An 18,661-nucleotide genomic window follows, 5' to 3' on the forward strand; every position below is an offset into this window, starting at 1 on the left:
GAAGGTTTTGCCTTGACTTAAAAAAGTCAGAAAGGAAACCATTAGCAAAGCAGTTGAAGATAATGAATCCTGGATTTTTATTTCTTGTGAGCATAAGGCATACAGTATTACTAGTTTCTAAGAATTCTAAAGGCAAGCAGGAGTTTGGTGGTTCTAGAGAAATTTGTCAAAATAAGTATCTCTATGTTTTTTCTGTTAGTGCATCTGCCAGAAAAGAACATCCAAGAATGTTCATAATTTGACCTACTGATGATAGCAATTAGGAATGCTAACTGTTAAAAATGCATAAAAATATGGAAATTTCTGACACTCACCAGGATAGGAGCAAGATGTCCTAAATATTATTTCTGAACTGGTGTATTTTCATTTATTTTTGCTGAAATGAGAAATATTGACGCTTCTGAACTTTCCACCTCTCCCTGTTCACTGCAAAAGCAGCTAAGGCATAGACAGCTGAGCAGAAATGATTGAAACCAACATCATCTGAGTAATAGAAACACAGGCTTTTGTTCTGTGTTCTGCTTGGCTGCCATAAACCCTGTGTGGCATGTTGTAATTTGCTCAGATACTGAGGATTTTTGGCTAGGAGTTACACTATTAATTTCTACATGTGGGAAAATATATGCTTGAAATGTCTGAAAATTAATTTCTTCTGCTTCTCATTGAGGGAAAACAACAACAACAACAAAACAGGGAGTAGAAGCATAATGATAGATTGAGATAAAATTTAAACCAGATACATTTGTTTTACTACCTGAGAAAATAGAATGTTTAAAAAAATTATTTGCAAAATATAATTTGAAAACAGAACAGACTTTCATTAAAAATACTGCTTTCTTCTTGCTTTCTTATTCCTTTTGGTTTTAGTATCTCTTTACAAGCTAAATGTACTATTCTGTTTTATAAGTTGATAGGAACTATTAACAAAAATTAAGAAAAGCGGTGAAGTTACTGAAACATGTATGGGATCTTTTCATGATGGCAGTGCTCTAGACTAACTGCCATAATTTTAAGCAGGTATGTCAATAATCACTTTAAAAAATTAGTGAGCTAATGCACATCTCTATGGGTTTTTTAAAAAGACTAGCAGCTGAAAAGTGAAATAACTTTCCTGGGATTTTAAACAAGCTAAAACATAAGGGGAAGTTCAGGAATATCTTTTCATGGGTCACAGGAAGTTTATCTATAAATAGAGAATGCATTTGTTCCATAGCTAGCAGACTGCAGGAAACAACTCTTGGTGCAGAACTGCTGTAGAGAAAAGGCAGAGTGAACTGCACTGGTGCAAGTTGTACATCTACACCAAATTGCTGTTCCTAGAGCTGGAAAAGTCAAATTAGAAAAGACGTTACCTCTTGAGATTTTTCTCTACTTAAAATTTTGCAAATAAAATCTCAATTCTGAAAGCAGCCTGAAAAAATTAGTTAAAAGTCTGAAGTTTCAGTAAGTTGCTTGGAAGAAATACCAAGATCCTGTATGAACGAAATATCTTCACACTTACTTTCAAGATAATGAAAGTGGCAGTTCAACCCAGATGCTAAAATTCTTATTTTAGCCACATTCTATGTAAGAAATAATCAGAAGACAAATAGGTCACCTATTGAACATTAAAAAGAAATAATAAATAAGTACCATAACAAAAATGGTTTGTGTTATTCATGCGAATAATTCATTTAAGTAATGAAATTGTAGCTACAGAAATTCAAAATCCGTGGACTGTCACTTTCTGGTAACTAAACTTAATTTTGTGTATGGAAACTTTCCTATTAATCTGCTGGGGTTTTTTGTCGATTACTGTACAGCTTTTATACAGAACAAAGGGTTGCTGCTAAAGATAAATGTATTAACATAATGGCTGTTGCACCAGTTGTTTATGATTCTTCCAGTCAAGCTACTTAGGACATTGCAGAAGCAGAATACGCACATGATAATTTGCTTCCTTTAATGGGGTGTTAATATGTTGACTCTACCTTTTTCAAATGACTCAATTTGTCGAACACTGCTTTGGGCTAAAAAAAAAATAAATAAATCTGTCCATGCACATTCACATTTCTCAAACTGGTTCCACAGAGGAATTCATAAACTTTCCATGTCTGTAACCCCTTAGTCTTGATGGGACTTGCCAAGCAGGTGCCCACCACCCTACTCTCAGAATGCCACACCGTGATCCCTCCAGAACTGTGTAAAGAGATGTGATTGCTGTTGTGCTGGGCCGTCTGGCACCCAGAGAGTGTACTGTGCAAGAGTGTAGTTTCGACTGTTTTTCTGTTTTTCATGGAATTTTCCATACCTAGGTTACCTTGAAATCATCACTTCCAAATTTTTTTTTGTTGTTTAAACAGCATTACTTAACACATGCAATTAGGTCTCTCAGCTTACCTTGACTGACCTTTGGGAGGAAGAATTTGCTTCAGAAAGACACACCCCATTTTAGATTAAACTGAGAATAAAAATATCTTCCAAGCTCCCCTGTAGCCTGTGAGTAAAGAACTTAATAACTTGCAATGCCCTTACTGGCACTTCTACATTCATAGGCAGCTCAAGAAAATGCTTTTCTTGCATGGCAAGTTATTGCAAATAGCAATCACATGTTGTAGGTGCTTTCTAATTAGTGGTGACTGGCAAACATAACACTTTGGCCCTGATTTCAGTTCATTCTATCATTTTTCTTCACACATGGAAAGTTGTATCTCAAATCTTAGCTCTTAATAAAATCTGTGGAGGGAAGATTGGAGCTTAAGCTGGGAATACAAATGTTTTCTCTGCCCAGCTGAGAGCTCTGCTCTCCAAAAGGTGCATCTGGGATGATCAGTCAGAAATATATCTGCAGAAATATATCCCCAGAACCCACTGGGGATCTGGTGGTCACCAAATTATTTATCATAACTGTTCAGAACCCCTAGCTGGGAAGTGTGCAATATGCAGAAAAGCCTGGGAGCTGGTAGCATGCAGCTGCATCATGATTGCATGCATCCCTGGTAGTTTGTTTGTCCAGATGTAAACTGCCTTAGTGTGTTAAGTGGCCTCTCACCACACTTCAAATTAGTAGTATTTACAGCAGCCTGTCTTGTCACAAAATCACAATTTTGGCTTAAAGCAATAATATACGGATGTATCCTAGGACTCCCACCTCCTTTGCAAAATAAATAATTACAGGAATTGTACCAAAGTTTCAACTGCTTCAAGGCTTTTGTTACCTTGTTATATCTTACTGTCTTGATTTCTGTCTCGGTGGAAGTGATTAAAATCTTACTCTGTCCCTAAGACAGGTAAGAATAAGTCAATTGAGGCAACATACAATTCCTGCCTGACAGACACGTTAAGTGTCATTAGAATATAAATCAGTCCAAATCATGCAAAAAATTTCTCTGTTGGATGGAGAAAAATGTGTTCCGCTGCATGTCTAAAGGCAAATACGGAAATAAAGCATGTCTCCAGATAGCTGATATTGTCCAGATTTTATGTGAAGGAAAAGTGAAATACATAGTAGTGCTATTTTGTATTAGTAGTCCTCTCTTTGTTGTTCCAGGACTATTTGCAGCTTTTTTGTTTGGAAGTGTTTCATCACATGAGATAGGTTCTCAATGTGTCTGGCATGTGCTTCATGAATCTTGGGCAGCAGTGCTCAAATTGTCTTTTTTGCACTCCATCTTTCTTGGAGGAAGTACTACCTTTCCCTCCCAGGACCAGAGACTATCTTGTTTAGTTCCAGCCTTTTGTATCAAAATATGTGTTATATCATCTATCTTTATCCTAGATTAGCAACTTATTTCATTATTGTGTATAAAACCTGCAGACAGGAGGTGATTAATGCTTGTCTCATTAACTTATACTAGATGCATAAATATTATACTAGAAAACCAACCTTTAATTCTGATCTCTCTAGAAAATTCAAAGACAGTCCTGATTACATTTCAGCTATAAGTTATTGAGCAAATCATATCTACACTGGAACCAATTCAATTGCTTAGATTGCTTGTAGCTTGCATAAACTGAACAGTATGCCAGATAGAGTAACATTTTATGAATGTACTAAGTGCTATGTAAATAGATCAGAGTCAAATGGGTAAATGGGGGGGTCATCTTTTAATGACAGATCAGTAGATTCCTAAGTGCATTTCTTAACATGAAATTACACTTTTGCTGAGAGCTTTGTTGTCCTGGCAGTGTCCGATGAACAGTGGGGGACATTCTTTGTATTACCATGTCAATTTAAGCTCATAATATTGTTATTTCTGATGCCCTCCAACAGTTCTTATTGTGCATTTGCAACCTATGTTTCTCAATGCTACGTGCAGCCTCAAGTTTATTTTTTCCTCCAAATTCTTATTTCTTAGTGCTTAATGAATGCCTCACAAAGTTTCTCAAAATGGAGTTAGTTAAGTGTTAGGAAATGTAACCCATCCCAGCACCTGAATGACTCCCAGGTTAGGTATTTGCAATCTCCCTTACCCATTTTCACCTTGAAACTGTTAAGGTACTGATCAAAGATTTTGTTCAAGTTCTCAGAACTCTTCATAAGAGGTTCATAACTTGCCTTATTTTATTAAATCTTTTAAGCAGCATATTAGATGTTCTTAAAGAGTGAGTGAAATGTCCAAATACCTGGAACCTAAAATTTAAATTTACAGTCTAGCCTCTCTCCTTAGAGTTGAGTTTAGCTACTTCTCTTTCTCAGTGTCACTTGATGTTTTGGCAGAATTGAACATAATTTAATAGAAAGCATTCAGCATGTAATGTTGGAGCTACCTATAGGCCTGATAGAGGTGAGGGCTCCTTGGGGACAGACTGGCTAGCCTCTGTGTGGTGCGAATAAAGCTGTGCAATCTGCATGTCTAAATTAGCTCTGCAGACTTAGACTCTCCCTTGGGACGTACTCAGTGAACCCTTATGTCTCAGAGAAGCAGTCTTTGATCAGATCTCTGCTGTTGGGAGCCCCCATCCATGGGCTGATGGAGGATATCATTTGGCTGACCCTGTTCTGCTTAGTTTAATTTTTCAGAGAAACCTCATTTTAAACAATGAGGCCCAACACCTCTGGGGTTATGCAAACCTGATGCGGGAATGTGTGCCAGCTGCTACAAAGAAAGCTTTAATTTACCACTTATTTTCATGAGCTTTTTGCTCCCTGTCTACAGATGCACAGATGCACAGATTCCTTGAAGAAAGAGTTTTCTGGGTAGATTAGATCCCATATGATGTGCTAGACTTCTTTACCTCTTTGATCTGCTCTGGTGCAACACAAGAGTAACTAGCCATGGCTAATCATGGCAGACAGACTAATCAGGAAGACTGGAAATGAAAATCAGAACTCAATGCATTTTTATTCAGTGATTTAACACTGAATGAATAACTGAAGTGTTTTGATAGGAAAAGTTTTCAAACTTTCATTTTCTTCATTTTCTTTTCCTAATGGTTACTTCAAGAAGCACTGTGTACTGCAGTTACTTTTATCACCAAGGAAGGGAGACTGTGTCATATCAGCGGTTCCTTGCTTATTTTGTTCTGTTGGATTTCTTTCATCATCTTTTGGAAGAATTTCCAGCTCAGTGTGTCTCTGAGTACATATTTCTTCCTAGCTTTTTAATTTATGCCTCTCCTAATGAAGTTCTTGGGAGTCTTCAGCTGCATGTGACAAGAGTTTCCTGAATGCTAACCTGGGGCTGTGTCCTTTTGTGGATCATGGTAATTGTGAGATGACTTACAAGAATGTTAAGTAGCTGAATTTTGCTTTAGGAAGCATACCAGACTGTCATTTCCAATCTGTGAAGAAACATAGGTATGTTACCATTCATCTGTGCTTTATTTCAGTACTTCCTACTGAGAGGAATTAATCTGGGTTCTTTACCTAGTGAGACTACCGCTCCTCTATGGTAACAAATGGAGCAACAACACTTCTGACACTTCCCTGATTTTAAAAGAAAATGTATGGCCACAAAACCTGCATATTGAGAGAGGTTGGGATTCTGGCAGCAATATCCAGCCTCATACTTTAATACTCTTTCCAAAGATGAGTTTGTAGCAGTAGATCTGATCTTATGTTATTATGTTCACTATACAAGATGAGGGATGAAGAGGGAAAAATCAGTATGGTCATTACAGTACAAATGCAAAATTTTCCATACCAAACTGCTTATCCAAGCAAATATCTCTAAGCACTTTTGTCTACTGCTGTGGTATTAAACTGCATATGACTCACAATCTAGCTCTTCTAAATCACTCTTTCAAATTCTGAATGCAACTAAAAAATCTGTAAAACATAAGTAATTGTATTAGCTCCTTAAATATACTGGGGAAAAATGTATCTTTTCCATTCAATGGTTATTTGCAGAAGTCATAAAAGCACATGAAAGATACACTGTCAACAGTATCAAGGAGAGTTCTCCCCTCTTGAGGCCAATTGAAATGTAAAGAAAATCCAATAATTACTCCTGAGACAATAAAAAGAAACAGGCCCACTAGCCTTGATTGCTCAAGGAGCTTCAGAAGACAGAAATAGCAGAGGTTATGCTACACGCCTTTCCACAAAATGCCCAAAATTCCTGTAAAAAACTCTGTGATGTATAAACAGATAGAAAACATGGTCAAGGTGCATTGCCACTCAGGGCCCCATGAAGGTCTGCTAGCTCAGTAATGAGTCCAGATCTTCACCAATATCAGACTATCCTGATTTTTAAATCATATCTTACAAGCTGTCTTGAGATGTCATGACACTGCTTTACAGGCTCATGATCCTCTGAGTCTCTGCTGTAATTTAACTGATCAGGTCAGTAGGGCAGCACTAAGGCAAGCCATGTTTTGGCCACCAGATTCTTCAAGTGTAGATCACACTGCAGTATCTTTTCCAAGGAAATATGTATCAGCTGTTTGAATCCATGCAGTTGTCTCCTTTTAAACCAAGACCAAGTTGAATTCATATAGATGAAATATCTGTACATATTTATAATATATTACCCAATTTCAATGCCAACACCCAAAGAGATGATTTTGATAAAGAGGCTCTATCCCCATGTGCAGAAAACAGGGAAGTGTATTAATCACAGCATCACTAAACAGGTGAGATCAGATCCAACTCTTGTGTAGTCCCACCCCACTGCTCACAACAGGACCAGCTATGTCACATTGCTCAGGACCACTTCCAATCAGCTTTTGAGCATCTCCAAGCAAGAAGATTAAAGACTCATGGGACATTGTTCTAATGTTTGGTCACATATCCTTTAGTCTACATGCATATTTATGTATTTTACTTTATGCCCAATGCCTCCTGTCCTGTTTCCACTTCCCTGAGAACAGCTTCCTTTCCCTTTCAGTCTGTCTCTCCCATCCTACTAGGACTCTATATACACTGATAAGGTATCCTGAGCCTTCTCTTCTGCAGGCTAGGCAGTCCCAAATCTCTCTGTCCCAGTATGGCAGATGCTCCAAGCTTCAAGCTCTGAATCTCTTCCCTGGCCCTCCACTGCACTCACCTCAGCTGACCCATGTGTCTCTTGTATTGTGTTCCAGGTGTGCCTTGACAATGCTGAGTATAGGGAAAGGACCACATCCCTCAATTAGCAACCTTCCTAAGGCAACCCGTGGTGCTGTTGGCTGTATTTGCCCAAAGGGCTCATGTTCACCCTCAGATGTACCATGACCAGCAAGTTCTTCTCTGCAGAGCTGATTTTTAGCTTGCTGACATCAAGTGACTAAATCAAAGCAGGGATGGGTCTGCCCAGGTTTATAACACATATAATCCTCCACAAAATTGGTCATTGCTGCAAATTCTGAAATGAATGTGTGTAAACAACAAAAAACTGCTATTTAGCTAACTGTAAACTGAAGTGTTTATGCTCAGTATTACACTTTCAGGTTTAACAACTGCCAAAATAACCATTTCCAGGCATATAAGTATGCACAATAGTTTTAACTACTAGGGTATTGGGATTCAGAATAATGTAAATTGTTGAATATGTTTTTATGTTTTTCCACAAGCACTGCAATTTATCTTACGAGTTTAACTACAGCTATGCTAAAACATATTTTCAGTGGAATTTTGCTTTATTCTCTTAATATCAAAAGATAAGTATGCCCTACATGTCTATTGGTGATGAATTTCCAGATTGATTTCTACTTAGCCACCATCTAGGCATTTCATATAAAAATAAGGACAGCAAATGTGGGGAAAAATATCTTCAAGACATATCAACATTATGTGTTATGCTATTTAAAGCAAATTTTAAAAGTGGAAACGAAAAGCCATTCACAGCCACCCTACATACACTTTAAGACAGGATAGAAAGAATACCAAAATGCATTTAATTTTTGAAAAAAAAAAACCAAAAACACATGAATCTACTCCTTTGGTGAGGTAGGGCAGAGAGAGGAGGTCTTCCACTTTTCATCCCCTCAAGAGACGGCACCAGCAACCAGGTGAGGACTCTGGCCCCCAACACAAGTGAGCCTCAGCATATACTCATGCTGCTGAGGAAAGTTTCAGGTGTCAAGAGACTTCCACCTACTTCTTGTATTCAGTTGTCTTGGTATCTTTCAAACAAAAATAGAAAGGGCAAACCCACATGATTTGTGTAGGGAACATAGGCAGAAGGATAAGGGTTGAACTGCACCCTCCTAAGCTGGGTAGCTTGAGCTCATGGTGCAATCTGTTCTGTGAACATCCTTTCTCATGTTATTTCTGGCTGTTTCTGCAGTGCGTCATCAGATGCCATTCATACTATGAGGCACAATGATTGCATTGCTCTTTAATTCCCCTCAATCTTGCTGTGACTGTTGATTAAACAGTATGTGGGCTATGATTAACTTCAATGCTGCTGCAAAAGTGACTCCTACCTGCTCAGGAGGATCACCAGAGCAGACAATGCTTTGGTTTTTTTCTCTTGAGCCATGCTATCAGTTCTAGGACCACTAATGTAATATTCATTACATTAGTCAACCACTGAACCACTGAAAATATAGAATTTGTCTTCTCTTTGGTCAGAATAATGAAAAATGAAAGTATTTTAGACTTTACCTCAAATTTCAAAATAATTTATTCTTTATAACTGTTGCTGTTACAGTGATATCACCTGTGTCCTCCTTCCAGCATTTCCCCATTCTTCTCCTTTCTCCACAGAGAAGTACCAGACAGATACGGCTCAACAAGTTCTGTTGTGACTTTCTGGCTTCCAATAGCTTCAGCCTGTGAATATCCTTGGTATCTATTGGAAGTTTAGCTTATTCTGGCTGCTTTTCTCTTAGTGTCTATCTCATGCTTGGTAGCTAGTTCTCATGATATCTGTAGGATATCTGTTGAAAAGTCTTTCAACAAGACTGTTAAAATTGAGCGGCCTGTTCAATGGATAAGAAAGTGATTGGGCAGTCATATCCAGAGGGCAGCTGGGGGCAGCTCAGTGTTTTGATAGACATTGCCAACAGGTGATATCTCCCAGGGGTCCATGTTGGAACCAGTGTCACTCAATGTTGTCAGCAATGGCACAGACAAAGAGATGGAGGGCACCCTCAGCAATGACAATGGCACTGGGCTGAGTGGCGCTGTTGACACTCCTAAAAAGACAGGATGCTCTCCAGAGGGACCTGGACCAGTTCAAGAAGTGGGCCCATGAGGCCTCATGAGGTTTAACAAGACCAAGAGCAAGGTGGTGAAGGCAAAGCAAGGTATTATCAATACAGCCTGGGTAATGAAGGGATAGGGGACAGCCAAGAAGAACCTGGGGGATCTGGTGGGTAAAAATCTCAATATGACCCAGCCATGGGCACTGCCAGCCCAGAGAGCCACACGTGTCCTGGGCTGCATCCAGAGCAGGGTGGGCAGCAGGGCAGGGAGGGGATTCTGCCCCTCTGCTCTGCTCTGCTCTGCTCTGCTGAGACCCCACCTGCAGGGCTGCATCAGCTCTGGGGGCACAGCACAGCAAGGACAGGGACCTGCTGGAATGAATCCGGAAGAAGGCAATCATGAAGATGATTATCTCCTATGATGACAAACTGAGAGAGTTAGGATTTCTCAATCTGGAGAACAGAAGTCTTCAGAGACATTTTAAGGAAGCCTTCCAATACCTAAAGGGAGCCTACAAGAAGGCTGCAGAGGGACATTTTTTCTAGCAATAGGAAAAGGCAAAATCTCTTTAAAATGAAGGAAAGCCATTTAAATTTAGATTTAGATTAGACATTAGGAAGAAATTCTTTACTGTGAGGTTGCTGAGGCACTGCAACAGATTCCCCAGAGAAGCTGTAGAGTTCCACCCCTGAAAGTGTTTAAGGCCAGCTTGGATGGGGCTTTTAGCAACCTGGTCTAGTGGAAAGTGCCCCGATCCCCTGCATCAACCACCAACAAAACAGGAGAACAACATAAGAGAAACCAGTGGCTGGAAGTGAACCCACATAAACTGAAGACAGACACATTTTTAAACATTAAACTCATGTTTTAAACAGTGAGAATGTTTAATCATTGGAGCAAAATTTCAAGTGAAGTGATAAATGCTTCATTTTGTGTTATCTTCAAACACAGGCTGCTTTTCTGGCACATATTTTAACATGAACAAGCTACACGCCAGAGAAGGGCAAGTTATCCTTTGCTCTGAGCGTGGATAAGGGAGAGAAATTTAATAGTGGTGATATAGGGAGATCAGGGAAAGTTATGCTCATTCTTCTTTAATCCCATCTGTGGATTAATACAAGTGTGATTGCATGCAGAAAAATGAACACAAAATGTCTGACTTGGTCATTTTTATTAGTATAATTTGAGGGTACATATTCTGAATATCTATATTCTTTCATTGCTTTACTGGGATCATGAAGTCATTTTACAGTAATACCCATCCCTTCACATATCCCTACCTCCTTAGACCAAATGGAAGTTCTTCAGAACAAAGCACATGTTTTCAAGAGATCACTGAGAATTTCTGTATCTTTTTTTAAAAAATCATCCCAGTCCTGAAAATTCATAAGTGATTGTTTATTTAGTATAATGGCTCAGCTCTTTTCTCATTACTGAAAAGTTCCTTCCAAAGTAACAATAGTTTTTCACTCTGGGAAATGTGGGGTAGCTCATGTTTCTGTTATGTTTGATGTGCAAATTTTTGCACATAACAGAAACATGAGCTACTCCACATGTGCCACCATATTAGAATCAGCACAGTGATTATTATTGGTAACTTTCACTAGTAAAATGCAATAGCAATTCTAATTATTGTCTGTAGCATTTCCCATACTAGAATCCGAAATTTTCTAGACTAGTAACAGTTCATAAAGAAGTCTTAAGGATCTACTTTCCATTAACAGCCAATCTTGCTATTTTCTTGCTTTTCATATCTCCGTTTAGGTTGGAACAAAACAAGACCCAAGAAACACAAATTTTAATTTTTAGGACAGGAGCTTGTTTTCTAAAAAAATAACTAAACATAATTTTAAAAGATGCACACTGAGACCAACTAAAGTCACAGTTGTTGTTGTATTGTAACACTAATGAAATCAGAAAGTAAAGTTCTGAAAAACCTAAAGCTTCATGAGAAATTGACTTTTCAAAGTGGTTTTATGAAGAAATTAACCAGGTTTACATTGTTCTCTTATGGCAATTTTGCTAAAAGTCAACTAGTTTCCTTCAGCTAAAATTACTTCTGTTCTGACAAAAGAGGAAAAAAAATCGATAAAGTAGATTTTAAGCCAGGGCAATTGTATTTAATTGTTTTGAAGTCAATAGATTTATCCCAATTTCTATTAGTTAAGGATGAAGTGAAACACTACTAAAAGATGCCTACCTTACCTCTTTTAAGCTACTGGAGCTGCTCAGAAAACATGATATTCTATTACTTTTCAGGACTGTATTGCTGTCTTTTCCTCATTAGGATGTTCTAACAATATCTATATATATGGTGGTGTTGGCAGTGTGTGTCCAGCATCCAAGTGTGCTGCCTGCTTTTGATTATTTCTAACATTCACTCTTTGCTATCCCTCTTCTTAGCCTTTCAAGGAGATGTTTGAACAGAAAAAATACTAGTTATCTTCTAAAACTCTCTGTAAGAAATGAAAGCAGTCCTTAATCTTGGTAGCAGAGGGAATCTACAAAGGAGGTATAGTATTTCTCTGAAATCCTGAACTATGTTTTATTTCATGGTGTGCATATGTAGTGGTTACAATATGAGGGCTGAGCATTCTATGGCATCTCATGATTTAATATTTTCTTAACTTTCCCTTCTGTTTTTTAATGTGTTTCTGTGTACTTCATGAAGTTCCCATTTCCAAAGATTTTCATCTCCTAGATGAAAATTAGGCATTAGCCATTCAGTAGCAGCAGCTTGGAGAGCCACAAGGAGAATAACATTTCATCAGAAATTGATCTAGACTCCCCATTGATTGGTGCTAATAGCAGCGAGTAGTTGAGTTGGAAGGATTCATTCTCCATGTGCTCTGGTTATCAAAAATGTGCAAGTGATTTCTTGGATAAAGTCTTATCAAATAGGTGTCAGTTTCCCATGCAGACAAAAGTGGAAGAAGCAAAAAAAGTAGCTTGGGAATTTCCCTACGATGAGTTTAGCACAATTTCTTAGTGATGAGCTCTTTCACCACACATCAAATCCTGTATTCACTTTTGGGCCCCTCACTGCAGGAAAGGCCCTGAGGGGCTGGAGAGAGCCCAGAGAAGGGCAATGGAGCTGGGGCAGGGTCTGGGGCACAAGTGCTGTGAGGAGCAGCTGAGGGAGCTGGGGGTGTTTGTCCTGGAGAAAAGGAGGCTCAGGGGGGACCTCATCACTCTCTACAACTGCCTGAAAGGAGACTGTGGCCAGGTGGGGGTCAGTCTCTTCTCCCAGGTAACAACTGAAAGAAAAAAGGCAATTGCCTTAAGATGCAAAAGAGAAGGTTTAAATTAGATATCAGGAAAAAGTTTTCTCCACAGAAAGTTTTGTAAGGCATTAGAAAAGACTTCCCAAGGAAGAGGTGGAGTCATCATCCCTGAAAGCATTCATAGCCCATGCAGATATGGTACTTGAGGACATGATGTAATGGTGAACATGATGGTGGTGGTGCTATGCTGACAGTTGGATTTGATGACTTCAGTGGTCTTCACCAACCTTTATGATTCCATGGTTCTTCTACTTATGAAGCAGGCCACAGCTTCACCATCTCAGGAGACCAGATCATGACACCCTTTTCTCATGGCATGAGCAGATAAAAGAGATAGATAACAAAAGCCTGCTTTGACAGGGATGAAAAATCTCAGCCTGCCAGTTATCCCAGTCAGTAGGTATTGTCTATGTGTGACGTACACAGCATGCAAGGGTTCTCATAAATAAATAAGACATTCATGTTCCAATCCCACTCATCCATGTCTTGACTTGTAATCATACATCTTCTGTAATAAACCTGCATAAAAAATTAAACTCACTGTTTCTTTGCTTCTTCTGCAAAGAACACTTTAAATATATGAAAGAACAAAAGCACAGAAATTGACACATGCTCTTCAGACCAAATTTGGTAGTAAGCTAAATTCAAAACACATCTTTATACCTTGGTGCTTTAGGAGAGTACCAATACAACTGTAGACTTAGGGCACAATAAATACTCGTGACTATCGTGATATACATTTGTTTGAGGAAGCTTTTCCCTATACTTCCACTGATGCAGTGTGAGCTCTCAGCCTCCCCACCTGCCAAATGAATGCTACAGGATGTCACGTGCAGAGTGTCTGTTTCCTGCCAGGCAGTGCCCTGTGACCCTTGGCAGCAGGAGTCTCTTTCCCTTCAGCCTTGCCACGTGCTTTGTGTCCTCTCTGGGTGAGAGTTGAGAGTGTTGCTCCCTTGGAAGGTCTTGGCCTGAAGCCCCAGGTAGGAAGGATGTGATGTGCAGCATCTTTGTCAGAGATAAAATGCAATTAGCCTGGAGGATGTGTGAGTAAAGGAAGCTTACAGGAAAGTAGAATCACATGACTCCCAAGAAGCATTTAAAAGCACTTGTCTCAAAAATAGGATAGAGTGAGTTAGAATGCAGGAAAGCTGGAATTCTTGAGCATATCCTTTCTGTGTAGCCCAGGTCTCATAACCTATCAAAATGTATCTTTAGCCTCTCTGAGTTCTCAGATAGGTTGGTTATGATGTCTTTTCTGTCTTTTCAAGTGAAGTCACAGCAACTGCAGATCTAAACTGCATTAATTTTGAAGATGTAAAAAAAAATTATGTTTATAATAATACACCTTTATATAGTGTACCATGTCTGTATAAAATTTTCAGTAAGAGTAAAGGAAGGTTTCAATCTGTATGCAATTTTTATTTGATTTTGGTATCAGTGATTTTCAGTATCACATCTGGATTTTTCATTTTCAAATACAGTATATTTTTTTAACTGATTTAATGAAGCCAAACTCCTCTTACTTATATGGTCCTTCCATAACTGAAGAATATATTGATTTTCTATGTTGAAAAAATTTAATTAGAAAAGTTTTGTCTTACCAGATTTCCATGTCTTTGGTGGATTTATGTATTTAGTTCAAGCAATTTTATGACTGAAACTAAGACTATAGGTAGACAAGAAACAGTATGTTTGAATAAAACCATAATAAAAAATCAGGCAAGGAAATTAATTGAATAAATACAAAATGATTTGCAGCAGAGCGACTTTCCCAGAAGGTTAGCTTACAAAATTAATTTCACAAAGGTTATTTTTAGCAATTTTGAAATTTCATTTGGAACCGCCAGTTTAGATGTAACAGCCAGCTTAGATGTAACGTTAAAATTGAAAGTAATGATCACAGCTTTGTAAACAGGAAAAGTCTGGTATAGTATCACGTTATAACATTATTTGGATTAATTATGCCACAAACAGAACAGAATTTTGGCCATACAAATAGATAGCAATTAAAGATATAAAAGTGTTTTCAAAATTTTTATCCACTAATATTTATGTTTGTTTACATCAGTGAGAATAATTTTATTTCTGCTGTCCCTCTTCTTTGTTGTGACATTAAAGAGAAATTAAACTGATAAAAATACCTCGCAGCAATGGGTTCAATTGACATTTATGGGATTTTCTCATACCACTATTCAGATAGCTATATGCCACATTTCCGTGAGCAGAGGAGAGAAATGAAATTTCTGCAGGATTATTTGCAAGGCCGCAGTAGACCAGAGCTGTTCCCTGGGGACCCCCGCTTCCTCTGCGTGCTCAGGCTACGATTTGGGCCAGGCTGGAGAGGAGCCATCCTCCCTTCAGGAAGCCGAGGTGAGCAGGCACTGACCGCCGTGCGCTCTCTCCCTCTCGGCAGATCAAGAGCCATCCTGGTTTTCTCCCAGCTTCCTCACCAGGATGTAACGATGCATCCAAGCCATGAGCCATTTCCTTTGATTGCACCTCCTCTGCTAGTGGTTAGCTAGATAAGGGACGTTATATAGCTTCACGATCTCTTTGATGGACACAATTTATCAAAGGGACATCCTACCCTTCCTTGTGCAAGTAGGACTATGTGGGGCTGTGTACGTGCTCCCCGTCAGGGGACACCCAATTGCCCAGGCAGCTCTGCTTCTGCCCAAGAAATGCCTGGTGGTGGTACAGCACTGGCACAGCTCCCAGACTAGGCACCAGCAGGAACCCACAGTGATTTTTTTTGGAATTACATGCTACTTGATCCCTTAGAATTTTGTCACATGTCACCTGGATAGCTTAGGCATGTGCTTGCTTATTTTCAGCAGTTTATAAAATCATCTTCATTAGTGATCATAGGCGTTCATTTAAAAAATGGCACCGAAGTTAAAGGAAGATGGCAAATAAGCACAGATGCCTAACTGTATGATAATGTCAACAGAAGATAATTTGTCCACAAAATTTACAATTTAAAAGCCCTGGCTCCCAAGTTTATTTTTGCAGCCTGCTTCTATTCCCATTGATAGTATAGGGATTACAGTCCCTGTTCAAGTCATGCAACAGGGATGCACGATACCCATCTGAGAAGTGTATGAGACAGCATCTAGACCCAGGCAAGGGAGGAGATGCTGAGAAAATGCTGGTTAGCTGAAGAGGCAGTCTTCAGGTCATCAGAATATTTTTGAGATCCTAACTGCATATTTTGGCAAAGGAGTATTTAAGGAGGAAGCATCAAACAAATGTTGTTGTTTTGTATGCATTGTTTTGTAGCTTCTTTTTTCAATAAGATTATTTTGGTGTATCAGGGACAGCATTAAAAACAAGGAAATGCTGACTGAAAAATGAGAAAGTTGGGAGTGGTTGGTACCACAGGTGCACTGGAAGTAGAAGGAAATGAGAAGAGGAAATCTCATCTCAAGATTCACCTTTAAAAAAAAAATAAGCCTTTTAGAGTAAAGTAACAAAATTCTCATCTTCACATCTCTCTTCCTCTTCATATGGGAGGGAACTGATATTTCATAAAGGCGGCCAATACTGTGTGCAGATGGGGATCAATGAAATCAAGAGAGAAACCAGCCTTTCTACTGTGCCCAAATGATACAGAGAAGAAGGGAAAAGGGGGAGAAACTGAGGAGCAAACAAGAATTATTACTTAAACAACTAAGTTAATTATTTATAATCTTGGGAAGAGTAAAAGGAAGTACTCAACAACCAGACTAAATCGAATAGCTATATTCCATTTAAATATTCTGGCCAGTCTGCCCTTGTTATGGAGCAAGAGAAAGAAGTAGGAGCTTTCAAGGTTTTGCCAGTACCACCTAGGAAACTAAAACCATCAAACTCTGTATGTACTGCTGTTGAAGAACACCATAAACTTACTTTTCATTTAACCATTCAATATATGCTGGATGTATCAAGCAAATAACAGCATTAAAGCAGAGAATAAAAATTAATGTATTCCAGCACTTAAAAAACTGTTAATGATAAACATTTAATATACAAATAAAAGTAGGCAAGATGTCAGCCATGCACTTGATAAAACATTTTTTGATATTTTAAGAAAAAAGTTGCTTCCATATATGATGCAAATTGTATTCTATGAAGGAGAAAGATATGTGGTTTTTTCCTAAATTAAATGCAAACTTCATCAAATAGTAAGATACACAGTGTTTACTGGCATATTACAAGACTTCTATCACAATCATATACTCATCTTTATTACTAAGTAGATGTACTATTGAATTTCAAGATTCTCAATACTCAGAAAACTAGTTTCTGGTATTTTGTGCTCAAATTTTACTCCATTTTTTTTCTTTTTCCTAGAGAGGCATATTTTGTTTCTGAAGTTGACAGTATTCACAAAAAGAGTACATTGTGGCAATATTAAAATGGAACAGGTCATAGTTAGATGACAATTATTCTAGATTGAATGACAGCTTAGCTTACTTTGTTTCAGTTATCTGAATTTTTCTCTATACCTGAAAATTCTCCAAATATTGTTATAGAAGTCTTAATGGTAAAATTTATTGAAGATCTGGCACACAATCTACATAAGTAAGGAAGCACACACAAGTTACAGCTGAGATTTGTTTCTTCTTTCTTTTCAAATAGAAGATGGTCAGAAGGGGTTTCATTTGATGTGGTAAAAACAGCAAGATTCTGAAAATTTGTGTCCTAACCCCGTGAAGCCCTGGACATATACTTAACGTTAAGTTCTGGGACCACATTAGAGCCATTGGGACCATTGAATTAGCAAATATAAGTCTGCTCAAGTGACCTGACGGATTAGAGTCAATATTTTCTGCAGAGAAGTCACAGGTGCTCATCCCTGGAAGTGCTCAAGGCCAGGCTGGATGAGGCTTTGAGCAACCTGGTTAGGTGGAAGGTGTCCCTCCCATGGCAGGGGCTTTGGAACTACAGGATCTGTAAGATTTATTCCAATCTAAATCCTTCTATGATTCTACGATCCTATGGTTTTCTGCATCTTACACAATGGAGATCCTTAGATCAGGATTTAAAAGTAAATTCAAATAAAGCATATAAAAATTTCCACCCTAATGCAACTACACCTTTCACAAAATTTAATTTTACTTTCAGTACCACGGATTAAAAAAGGTAAGATATTACACATTTTTAACTGCATATGACTGCACAAAATCCTGAAGAACTGCTATCTTAAAACCTAAGGAATACACACACCGGCTCCAGAAATCCCATACTGTCCAATCCCACCCTTCAGGAAGCTGCAAAGATATGTGCTCTGCAAGTACAGCAGGTTTTGGCACTGCATTAGTCATGCAGAAAGAGTGCTTTGAATTGTTTTGTAGACTTCAAGGTGCTAAGCTAGGGCTCTTTAAGGATATGGTGGAACTGAAACTGAGGTATACAAGATTCCCTTTCAGTTCCCATTTTGTAGGGACTGAAATTGTCCCCATTTCTGTGTGTACTCTGAGAAAATATCCTGTGGGCTGGATAGAGATGAATACTAATCAGATGTAATGATTAGGGTGGCAAATATCTAATTATGTTATCCTCCACTGAAAAGTTTGAGCAGGCTGATGCTGAACTGCCATGAACTCAAGATTGCTGTGATTGTTACTTAGTACGTGCATTTCCTCATATTCCAGTTTGTTACGGTAACAATGGAAAGAGGCATGAGGAGATACTTCCTGTGCCCTATATTTAACTTCCATATGTTTCCTTTTTTTCTGTATTTCAAGATCCCTCTTTTTTTGCTTATATTATTCCTGAAATAAAGTTTGATTTTATACACGGTGCACAATATCCAAATTTCAAAGAAACACAGTATGACTTT

The sequence above is a fragment of the Ammospiza nelsoni genome, chromosome Z (assembly GCF_027579445.1).
Source record: "Ammospiza nelsoni isolate bAmmNel1 chromosome Z, bAmmNel1.pri, whole genome shotgun sequence".
Lineage (NCBI taxonomy): Eukaryota > Metazoa > Chordata > Aves > Passeriformes > Passerellidae > Ammospiza > Ammospiza nelsoni.